The sequence below is a fragment of the Centruroides sculpturatus genome, unplaced genomic scaffold, assembly GCF_000671375.1.
Source record: "Centruroides sculpturatus isolate CEXI.00-Female unplaced genomic scaffold, Cexi_2.0 scaffold2141, whole genome shotgun sequence".
Classification (NCBI taxonomy): domain Eukaryota; kingdom Metazoa; phylum Arthropoda; class Arachnida; order Scorpiones; family Buthidae; genus Centruroides; species Centruroides sculpturatus.
In genome coordinates, this window is record NW_019386618.1 from 14,469 (window position 1) to 27,189 (window position 12,721).

General features: G+C 31.1%; 1 long non-coding RNA gene across 2 annotated transcripts; it reads left to right on the plus strand.

Moving 5' to 3' along the window:
• Window positions 1-6,253: 6,253 nt before the first annotated feature.
• On the plus strand, window positions 6,254-11,368 carry LOC111615428. Of its 2 annotated transcripts, XR_002755076.1 has the most exons (5): window positions 6,254-6,467; window positions 6,550-6,682; window positions 10,644-10,712; window positions 10,787-10,876; window positions 11,174-11,368. It is a non-coding gene; the product is annotated as an uncharacterized LOC111615428 (long non-coding RNA). The 2 variants fall into 2 exon arrangements; XR_002755077.1 differs by lacking the exons at window positions 6,254-6,467; window positions 6,550-6,682 and adding an exon at window positions 10,542-10,573.
• Window positions 11,369-12,721: the final 1,353 nt, after the last annotated feature.

Sequence of the window (12,721 nt, forward strand, 5' to 3'; positions counted from 1 at the left end):
ATAGTCTTGTCCATGTTTTGACCCACCACTGTCCCGCCAGACCGCATAAAAGCGCTCCGGCACTCCACTTGTTGTCATAGTCAATGTGTTTATAGTCTTGTGCATGTTTTGATATTTTTGTTTTGGTTATCGCCGCATTAGTTATGGAAATTATATTGTTTTAATCGGCGTGTTGTATTTTATTACTTTTAGTAATAAATTGTTTAGATTTTGTGATTATAATATATGTATAATTTTTGTTTCATTAAAGGTTTTTTGTATTTTGGCCGTTTTGTTTAAAATTCTGTTTTTGAGATGATATAGCACATGTCTATGATGCTGTTTACCAAAAATATGTATTTATTATCATTATAAAATATAAAACATTATTATTTTATTTTATTTAAATAATCCATTTAAAATTATATTATTTAAAATAATATAATAAATATATATCCTGTATTATTATTGATGAAGTTTTATATTAAATTTAAGTGGAAAACTAAGTTAGCAATTTTTTGAGTTTATGTTAATGTCTTTCTTTGATTATAATTACATTTGTATGTTAATGTGTTTGTTATTCTTAAAGCTGTGTTCAGATTTGTTATAGAAAAAAACATTAATTGAAGTTTTATTTGTGTACATGAAATCGATTAGTTTTTAAAATGGGTAAGAAATTGTTTTTCATCACAACGATACAAAATAAATAAATTACCAAAAGTTTTATATTAAATTTTAGTGGAAAACTCAGTTAGCAATTTTCTGAGTTTATGTTAATGTCTTTCTTTGATTATAATTAGATTTGTATGTTAATGTGTTTGTTATTCTTAAAGCTGTGTCCAGATTTGTTATAGAAAAAAACATTAATTGAAGTTTTATTTGTGTACATGAAATCAATTAGTTTTTAAAATGGGGAAGAAATTGTTTTTCATCACAACGATACAAAATAAAATTGAAATATACTTACTATACAATCAAACAAAAATTTATAAATAATACATTACATAAAATCATTATATGTAATATATTATACTGTATAATAATAATAGAATTTTCAACAAATAAATAAAAAATATAAAATTAATATTATACAAGGAATGGAAAGGTGAATAAAATCAGTATAATAAGGAAACATTATTATTTTCATTTCATTTGTATATGCTATGGCGAGAAGGTTTCAGTGGAGAAAATCTTATGAATTTAATTTTCGAATGAACTGTTTTTATGGTATGTTAAACATTGAAAAATAATACATAAATTGTAAAATTCTGGTTTTTATTAATAAATTATTTTTTCTAATTAAAGTTGGAATTTGTATTATTTTCAACGCGTGAATGCATAACATTACTTTTCGAGCATCATTCTACAATAATAAACTCACAGACTGGACAATAAAGATTATAACTTTTATATACCATTTTTTACTGCATTAATGTCTAGAATACATAACAAATTCGAATGAAAAGAAAAAAGTCTTACCTTTCCTTTGTTTTGCTTCTTGTTAATTTTTTGAGCACAAGAAGTTTTTAAAATGAATCCATGTCTCTTTGGAAAGTGGATTATAAAATTTGAGAATGATACTTCTTCCTAGAATAATTTAAGAATTTAAATATTAAGAATAGAAAAGATTGAGATGATTCATTAGATTAGCTAATTAATTAATTTAATATTAAAATAATTTTTTAGTACAGGACATTTATCGCTTCATTCAAAAGAATATAAGACAATATGCAAGCGAATATCATTTATAATCTGATAATTTAATTCGATGCTAAGTGGAAACAACCTTAAATATTTTAAGTAAAAATTTAAGACTTTTACATTTAATATTCTATCGACAATTATTCAATTTTGATCGCTTATAAATAAAAAACGTTACATTGCCTGCGTTATTCGGGTTTATGTAATTAAACATTTACGAAAAATCTCGAAATGGAGGGAAAAATAACTCGCAATTTCCAGAAAACTTTCTATTTCAAGATGGCGTCGGCAATACGAAATCGAACGAATTCGAATCGGTGGAACGTGCGATAAATGCGTCACACGTTACGTCATACCTTCTACGTCAGAATATTAACTAATTGCAAATGTTTTCTTTAAAATGCCAAAATAGTCCTCTTTATTTGTAAAATATCGCTAAGATATTTGTAGTAATAAATAAAATTATAAAAACGCATTCCGTAACCTTACAGGTTACAGGCCGCAAATCTAGGTTTAAAGCGTATCTAATTTAAATTATTTAATTTTGATATAAATCGAAAAATATTAAGTTACCTACGTTACGCGAGTTTTCATTATTAAAATTTGTACGAAAAATGTTAAAATGGAGGGAAAAAGAACTCGCAATTTCCGGAAAGCATAAATTTCCAAGATGGCGTCGGCAACAATACGAAATGGAACGAATTCGAATTTGTCGTTGCAATGCGTCACGCGTTACGTCACGAGTTTTACGTCATAGATGTAATATTTCGAGTATTTTAATTGCATTTTTTAAAGGAAAGTTTATTTTTAACAAATTCTTTTCTCTCGGATTTGGCAGAATATTTGTTAAATGTAAAACTTCGCTAAAAAGAAAATTTACTCAGATTACATTACAAGTGGTTGGGGTTTGATTGGAAACAATTGCTTCCACCATTGTAAGATCGGGAATTTACAACATATTTCATACAACTGAAAGTTTTAATTTATATTGCCACAATATTTTCTTAACTGTGAAAGAATGAGTAGTTGCACTTCCTTCTTGCGGATTGATTGTGTAATTTACATAATAAACACATTTCTATTTCCAAAAGATCTGTCAGATTATCTATTGGGCTATGTTGAGCCTGATAATTAATTAGATAACAAATAAGTTTGGCTACAGATAGATGGTTTAGCTGCTCTTCCGAAAATTTAATAATTAAAATTAAGTCAGTCGAATCATGCTCGACATTCCAAACACCATTGTCAAACTTCTAGGCTTACAGGAAAGTGGTGCTGAATGTCCGACGTACACGTCTTCGCGTTTAAAACTTCGGCCTCAACCTCACTATTGAGATATGGCATATAAAATGCGAGTTTTAGATGAAAATAAGCTAAAAAAATTGTTTTGTCTTGTATGTGATAATAGGTTTGGTTCGTTAATTGTGAAGTAAGCCAATACAGCATATAGGCGGTATGTTAAGGAGCATCTCTTTGGACGTGTTTTTGTGATATATTGGGTCTAATTTAAGTGTTACAGACAAGAGATATAAACCAGAAAACTGAACGCAGTCAGCCTGTTTGTGAGGTGTGAGCCTGGGACCGAATACCAGTTTTCGGTGTATTGAACTCTTTTTATTCACTATACTTGCGATTTCTCATACTCTAATGAATTTCCAAATAGACTTCAGTAAGCTGTAAGTACAGTAGAGCGTCGTTTATCCGAAAGTCGGTTATCCGAAACGTCGGCTATCCGAAAGAATTCCAGTCGTCAAATTTAAATTTTTGCTAGTCTGTGGCGCTGCAATCTTTGGCTATATCTTGGGCTACTCCAATATTTTTTTTGTTGATGAATGTGTTTTAGCTTGCAGCACTGGCAGCACTTTTGTGTGGTGTTTTTCTGAGGACTGTGTGTGGTACTGAATCGAACGTTTTTAATACTAGATTAACTTCTAAAGTAGAGACTAATTGTTTTTGTTTTTATATTTTTAATATAGACCATTTATTTTGTAAAAAATAAAGAAATAATTTTTAACGATACAGTAGCCACGATTATTATTTTAAAAAGTTTATGTTAGGCTTAACATCGACGAAAATTCAACGCAAAGCGACACGCAGCAGAAAAAAATTTTAACATTGGATAGGTTAATATATTTTTTCGTACGTAATCGGTTATCCGAAAACAGGTTATCCGAACAACCCCAGTCTCCAATTGATTCGGATAAACGACGCTCTACTGTAATTTTGAATTAAAATGTTATTGTTGATTTACATTATTATTAGGATTATGTTTGCGATAACTAAGCAGCTTTTGCACGAATTCGTGGTTGATATTTTAGCGGTAAATTTTAATTTTAAATTCCTTTTTTTTTGCTGATATAAAACTAAAATTAAAATGAACAATTAAAATGAACACTTACCAGAGTATCGTATTAAAATTTTTGAGAACGAGAGCCAAGCATATCGTATTTAATTAAATACACAAAATTGTTTTGTCCCTAAGTATTATGTGTTGAAACGGAAATATGTTTTATTGTTTTGTACATCGGTGATGTTATATTCAATAAAATCCGGTAATTTGCTTTAACTTACTGAGTTATATACGTATATATGTACGTGCATGTACAGGTTTTTCTATTAAATCGAGGACTGAAATAAGCAAAGAAAAAGTTTGAATTATGTTTTATTCTCCTGTACATAAATTATTTCATATACATACAATAATGTTTTAATTGGCATCTAAATGAAATCTTTGGTAAGCTACCAATGTTTTTCTTTAAAATTTAATAATGGATTACAGACATTTAATTTTCTATCAACAATGGAAATGAATAGCTCGATGAAGAACTGTACTGCCATTAAACCATTCAAAAATAATGAGAGGTGCAATGTTTTTGATCTGAACTTTTTACCTACTCTCAATCTCATGATTAATACAAATTTTCACTTTTGTAGTGATATATTATATATGATAACTTACGAATCATTTTCTGATAAGGATTGTTAATTGTATAAAATTGCATTCGCTGTCGATATCCTTCGTATGTGTTTTTCTCAATGCAACTATAAAATACAAAACATAAATCTATTTTCGCATCGAAGTGCAATTTTTAAATTAAGTACGAATGAATAGAAAACGGTGGCAGTATACGCTTAATCATATTTTAAAGAATTGAATTAAAACGTACAGTACTGTACATTTTAGTAATGTCTGCATATGTATTAAGATGCGTATTATGAGATTTTTGTCAGAATATATTGAACTATTATCTGTACTAAACGAAATAAAATCCATAAAAACAAAGTCTTTCAAAATTTCGCGTACAGTACTATTGAAGACATCGGTAAAGAAAGCAGATAATTCTCTCATAAAGTTTACAACACTAAAGGGTAATATCTTCTTACAGTTTTGAATTACCTTTTTTATCTTCTCATTGCACATTTATTTGACTTATTTTCATTTATGGCTAAATGATTCAACGCACATGAATAAGGTATACATGTGTGTAGTATATTGTTTTACAGTTTCATCCTCCCGGAATTTTACTCTGAAAACTTGAAAATTTCTATCTTTCACGTGGAAATGTGAGGGCCGTAGAAGCGCGTCGAAATTACTACTAATTACTAGACTTTTACGTCAGAAAATTTGGAAGATAGAATCGGGTCAAGAGGGTGCGTTAATGACAGAACCTAGATGACACGAAAACTTTTTCGAATTGTAAAACAAACGCGAAGCGACGATAAACAACAGGAGGGAATATCGACAGAGAGGCTTTGTCGAGATGCGCGCGAACAAATGTCGGGTCGAAGCAATCGGGTGAAAGGGGGGTTTGAGAACAAAAGGGACATCTGTTAAGTAAGAACGCGGTAGGGGATAAATGGCCACAAGACATCTGGTGGACCGTTTAAGTTCAGGGATGTCCGGGAGAGGGGCCATAACGGAGTAAAATACGAGCGCGAACATTAAAGGCCCCGTCATCACCTCTCGGACCTTTTCTCGACCAGATCGGTTTCAAGTTTCGCCTAGAAACAAAAGAATGACCAATCGGGGTAAGGGAGAGGGTGAACGGGACCAATCAAAAGGGTGAGATTCGGGGAAAATCTTATAAATCCCCGAATCTCAAGGACAAAACAGAGATTCTCAGCCGCTTCTCTTGGAGCCGATTCACAGCCAATTCTCGGCGGTTCCACCCGGACAAGGTTCTTCACCAGTGACCAAACTCTCAGTGCATCCGCAACATCACCAGACAGAGGCACCTGTGCAATAAACACTCTCCTGTCAAGCCTGGGACACAAGTCAGCGCCCAATCGTCGACATTAGGAGCTCCCACCAAAGCCGATCTAGATCGCATTGTTATTGTCATTATGTAAGTTAACTTTATGATAAAAATAAACGGTTTTTGTAAGACACCTTCATCTTCGTCTCCTGCTGCCACCACCCACATACGACTTGACCTTAGGTTTTCCTGACGCGTAATTAACGTATTGCCCCTAAAGTCAGCGACCTTACAGAAAGCACGTAATAGGTTTTATAAGGAGGTATCAAAGAAGACTTCTTTCCTGAAATGTTTCATGTTACACATTCTCTTTGTCTTATATCCTAATACTTTGTTAGAATTTCTAAGAAGTGAAACTGTATAGTTCTTTTGTTGAAGCTCTAGTACTAAAGTGTGACGGCATTAATCGAAATACAAAGAATGATAAGGTTGCTCGTATTTGCTTAGATGTAGTTGTTGTTTTAATTGTAGGTTTATATAAACAATCACAAATATCAGTTTTATATTTGCATATCAATATAACGCTAACAAGTAAGTGTTCTGTCTGATATCTCACATTAAACTTTCTATTTAATTTCATAATAAGACAAACAATATTACTTTATATATGTAGTTGCAGGACTTTAAATGGCAATTTACTAAGATATCCAAATCCTTATGTAACTAATATATTAGAACGAGATAAAATAATATATTAATTTGATTATTTGGTTACGAAAAATTATGAAACGGAAAGAAAGTTAAAGGTTAGATTCAATTAGCATATTTATACGATCATAAATAATTTTTAGTCAATAATAGTAATTAGTCATTGTATTCAATTTAATTGTAACATAAACAATGACTCATTAGAGATAATTAAGATTGTTCCAGAAAAAAGAAATGTAAATTGTATGAATATTTCAAAATTATTAAAATTGCAGAAGAAAATTGTTTCGATTACAATACAGGTTTCAAAATGGATGAAAATTGATTTACCATTGTTTTGATAAGAAAAAAATAGATATAGTATTAATTTGCAAGTTTTTAAAACTTAAAAAACTGTTTAGGGGATAGTAATTAATGTAATACTCGATAAATGTAATTTACGCAACTCTTATTTGTTGATTATATTCATTTACGGGTATATGCAAACACTACAGTGTCAGGGAACACTGTCGCTAATTTTACAGTATCATCATTACTGGAATATCCATAAAGATTGCGATGTATAGACATATTACATTGCGTTATAATTTTAAAATTGATTATATAATATAATATGATATACAAGTATATAATAATATGTTTAACATGATGTCGAGTAGCAATTTGAATTGGATACTGTTGTTGGAATGTCTAAAACTATAAAATTAGTTGAAAGTTTTCTGTTATTAAATAATTTACGTTTACATGTATTTTTAGTATTCACCAGTACATTGTGTTTATCATATTAGGCTGAAGAAAAAATTGAAAAGCATACTGCAATGTCAATGAGTTAATTTTGTTAATAATATAATTAATAATATTACAGTTTAAAAAATTTTACTTTAATAAAATATACAAACAAGATCTAGCTGTACAGTTTTCATATCTTGGTAACTAGACATAGGGTCTCTTTTATATTTATCCGGACACTGATCAACAGCAACTTAATAACGAAAGCAATGCATTGTTTATGTCAAATATACACAAAATATTAATTTACTAAGGTTTGATATAATACAATAAATGGTGAAAAAATATATGGTGCAGTTGCTTCATAGGTATAAAGAACATAAAGGTATCATAATAAACTGTTTCAAATTTATCTAGAAAGAGTGCTGTATCTCTGCTTTCCACACAAATTTATCGTCCAATATTGCCACCGTGTTGCTAAATAATGTCAAACACTGTCTTGCATCATTCTTATAAAAGTTGCAAATACTCAGGCTTTAATTTATACCAAGATCTGCAATTGTAGATTTGAACGTAGTAATGCTTTGAAACTGCTTCCATTTTTTGTAAGATTCTCTTGACAGCATAGTCCAAATACTTTTCTTGAGGTATGATCTGGACTTCTGGCAGGCCAGTTCATAACTTTTATATTATTGTTTTTGAACCATGATTTTGTAGTTGCGCATGGATGCATTGTCCTACTGGAAAGTCCAATTTTAGACATAAATAATAAGTCCAGCTTCCACTAAATGGTCATGGACTTGGGTCTTGTCTTCCTTTCTAAAATGTCCTTCCTCTGTCGTCTTTATAAGTAATCACATACAGTTGATTTTGGTCTGCAGCAATCGAGTGCAGCGATTTTCCTTATTCATTTTCCTGATAACTTCTATATTGTACATAAATTCATCTCTATTTATAAAGGGATAAAATTTTTGTTTCTTTTCATTTTTAAAACTGCAGTTCACACATTCCTAGGGTGGTTGCCCCAAATTTCTACTTTACTTACATAATAACGTATTTTACTTTATATCGTGGAAAAGTAATAAGTGTTTGGACAAATTTGAAATAGTTAATTTTGATACACTTCTGGCTTTGATATCTGTAAAGCAACAAATACCATATATTGATCGCGGTATTTGCTTGCTACAACGCAATTTTTATCGTGTCGCGTTGTCGCTCAAAACATAGCATGCCATAAATATAAAAATCTAGTAGCGAGTTGCTTAACTTTCTTGTCAACATTTGAAACTGCGTGTGCCACCATCTGTTATGGTATTTTGTTATTAAAATCTTTTTATATTTTTAATTATTATAAAATAGCAATGAGCTTATTTTTGAGGGTAAGAATGGATTTTATGATAAATTATAAATGCTAGTAACTAGTAAAATCGTTATTAAGTCTGACTTACTGGAGATACACAGACCCTTTTTATCTCCCTATCCTCTCAATTTTTAACCACCAAAATTTAACAGCATCGATCACACTAACACACAAATCTCCCTGCAAAATTTTAGACCAAAAGCACAGAAGTTATTAAGCTTGGAAGAGGGTAAACGTAATCTTGCCATTCACACACTAACATCCATACATACAGAAAGAACTCCAGAATTTTCTTGCATTTCTCGATGTTTCAAATTTCCCCGAGTCCAAAAATATAAAAATCTTGGGGTTCATTATTGACCGATCGCCATACTTTCCCCCTTTTATATGTAATGGAACCGGGAAATAAAAATGTAGCTTTTTATATTCATTAATAATGCAAATACAAGTTTCATGTTAATGAATTTAATTCTTCACCATCCTTCAAATATTGTGTTTTAGTGGAATATCTATTATTTCTATAAATCACACCAGTGCTTTCAGAGATATTAAGAACAGTTTACGGGTATTCCTCCTTCATATATGAGCAGTCGATTTGGCTCTATGAATAAGGCTTATTCATTAAAACCTGTATATAACGAAATCGCACAGCTTCAAGTATTTCAGAATTGTCAGAATGTCGTTTTGAATAGGTTTTTTTTAAAAACGGATTTTTTAACAATCCGTATTATTCAGATTTTGTTTGGGAAAATTTTAGTATAAAAGTAGGAAATGTCTAATTATGTTATATGCTAATACCCCACATTTCATTGTGCCGATAAACATCCATTAACATTCCTTTCTATATTAACAAAAAAAATAAGTATGAAACATAATAAATCGATGGATCGATCGATGTATGAAACTTTATATAGTAAAAAATTTTCAATCTCTTGCGTACAGGAACATGTACTCCAGCAGAAAAGGCGAATTTTGCTTCAGTTGTTTTATAAGACCCTGTTGGACCGTAGCGATCGTGTACGGTTTGGAACCTTACATAACATGCAACTGCGATGGAAAGAAACACAGTTATCCATATAAATTATTGAAAAAAATATATTTCAGTTTTGTTGAATTTGTTTTATGGAAACGTTTCATTCTCTTGTTGTGGCACCTCATTCGTGGTTTGAATGAAACAGCCATTTGCAATGCTTGGGGAGGTTTGATCAGAAGTAATTCGTTTGTAATGAAACTTGTATTAACTATTGTATTCTTTGCTTACGCATCAGTTTTCAGTTTTCTGAAAGCCAAAAAAATCGATCTTAGTCGTCCTTTAAGAAATCGTACATTTTTTTACGAAAAAACAATACATAAAAAGTACGCCATGGTTAACATTCTTTCTTATTTTATTTCTTCTGTTGTCTTTGTCATGATGATTTGCTTTCAAATCGTGAACGTGACACTGTATTACCCAGCTTTTCAAAAACATCAACATTTCGAAGGAGAAGCATTGTTTTGTAGAGTAGAAATTGGAATGGCAATCGATTATCTCATCGGTGGAGCTGCGTATGGTTTTACACTTGTAATGTTAATGTGGTTTGTCATGGATAAAGAATTGAGACATTTGTCAGAAGAATTGTATTTAATAAGAAGGAACGAACATAATCTGCAGCTGAAGCTTGAACAATTCTTTATGCATCACGAGGACTTTTGGAATTTCGTAAAACAATGCAATGACGATTTTAATTACCCTTTTGCCGCTGCTTATATGGGCATTATATCTGGAACTAGATTTTGCTATTACGTTTTGTTATTTCTAGATATTAATGAAATATTAAAGCTTGTAATTTTAGGGTTGACTGTTATATTTACGTTTCTTTGCATAACCGGTGGCTGTTTGTTATGCTGGTTTGCATTTACAGTAAGCGTACAATCTAATATTGAATTATTACGTGTGGTATTTTTAGTTAGTTATATTTATTATTTTTCAGATGGAAAATACTTTCCAAGACATCCGAAGATTTGCGGATTGCAAACTAAAATTAGAACAAAAAATAACGGTATGTATTCTATAACAACTTTTAAAGAATAAAATTTTTGTTTAGTATTGTTTTAATTGATCTTATTATTTTAGGTTCTGAATTTCATGAAAAGATTTGGGAAAGTCTCACTGAGACTTAGTATTGGCGATTTTTATAAAGTTACGAAGAGAATTCCTGTGAAAGTATTTACATTTTCTGCTATTTATTTATAATCAATTTTCATAATTAAACGGTAGTTAGCACTTTGCATTATGTATTTTCAAGTCTTATGAAACTAAAAACTGTGACCCACGAGAGAAAAGAATGTATTCAATTTCCGTTTACTAATTCTACAAATGTTTTATAATATTTTATTGTCGATATAATTGTTTATATTATAAAAAAAAATTTTTTTTAAACATTGAGTTATATACTAATTAATTTTTGTACTTCAGAATGTATCAAACGCATACTACTAACGGTATTATTTTTGTTTTCAGATTGTTAGCACTTTGCATTATGTATTTTCAAGTCTTATGAAACTAAAAACTGTGACCCACGAGAGAAAAGAATGTATTCAATTTCCGTTTACTAATTCTACAAATGTTTTATAATATTTTATTGTCGATATAATTGTTTATATTATAACACTGTTAAAGAATAATAAATGATTTAAATTTGTATGATACATCACAATAAAGAGAAATTTAAATACTTAATGTATTTTCAGATTATTTCTTTTCCATCATAAGCTTAAACATTTTTGTAGGATATCTCTTAATATTATTAAAAATAAGGTAGAGTGTGTTTAATCCGACAACAATGGAATCAGAGTAGGGTCGGATTATCGAAAATTCAAAATTATCTCTTATTTTTTAAACGTTGCAGACATTGCTGTACATTTTCTACCAGAGCATGCTGTTGCGTGTTTTCGAGTTTCTTACGCGAATTCTCAATACAGTCAAACCTAGAGTTTCGAACTTTTTTAAAACTCTGTTTGCTCCGTGGGCACTGAAACGACCCTTTTATAGCAATCCCATTATGGGTTTGGCCAGGCCCACAACGAGATGGCTGGGTGGTGAGAAACGGGGCCGAAATATCCGGACAGACCACTCCCGAAAAATTCCTCGGGCGTTTTCGACCAATTTGGATTTGTTTCCGGGTTCCTAGAACGGTAGGCTGCCACCTAGACCGCTCGGCCCTCAGGCCGTTACATCTCGCTTTGAAAACAATTCGGTTTACGAACAAAATTTTGAATTTATGTTTACCTCGATTTCCAAACAAGCTACTTGGCAGAGCTTCTGCCATTGGTCAACTTCCTATATTTTTTATGTTAAAGAAAGTAAACAGCAATCAATGACAGGACCATTAATTCAGAATTTGGTGGCCCTGAGATCTCATCGCGTCACGGTACGAATCATCAATGACGTTGCTATTTAAATTACATTTCAATACGCATGTCAGAATCCAGTCTCTATTTATAGTAGTTTTTTGTAAGGTGTTTGTTTTGGTCGATTGGCGTTGCTTTTAATATATATGTTACCGGCAAAGTTTGAAATCCGGCATTCTATAGAATGCCTAGGCATTGTATATAATGCCTAAAACTAGCCGGCAATCTATGAAACGATTTATATTTTACAGATTTCCTAGGCATTCTATAGAATGCCAAATGAGAAACCGGCAAAGTATGAAATACATCTCCGTTTCGTTTCAAATATCATGTGGCAAGGCACGTGACTTTTAACGAGCGGCTCAGGCTTAGAATTTGTCAGTTGCACTTTGCGGTTTGTTCGGGAGTGTCAAAATACGCAATTTTACTTAAATTTGTTCAACAAAAAATTAGTTTTTTACTGTGGTCCATGAAAATGGAGGAGCAAGCTGTAGTGTTGGAGAAGGTGTCATGGTCTATAGACATGAAACAACGATTCGACGATGAACTGTGCAAAATTCGAGTTAATGCTGCAAAAAACAGTATTTTCTTAACCGAAACTACTTACCAGAAGTTAATAAATGATGTACAAAAAGCCAAAATGACTACTAAGAAGGAA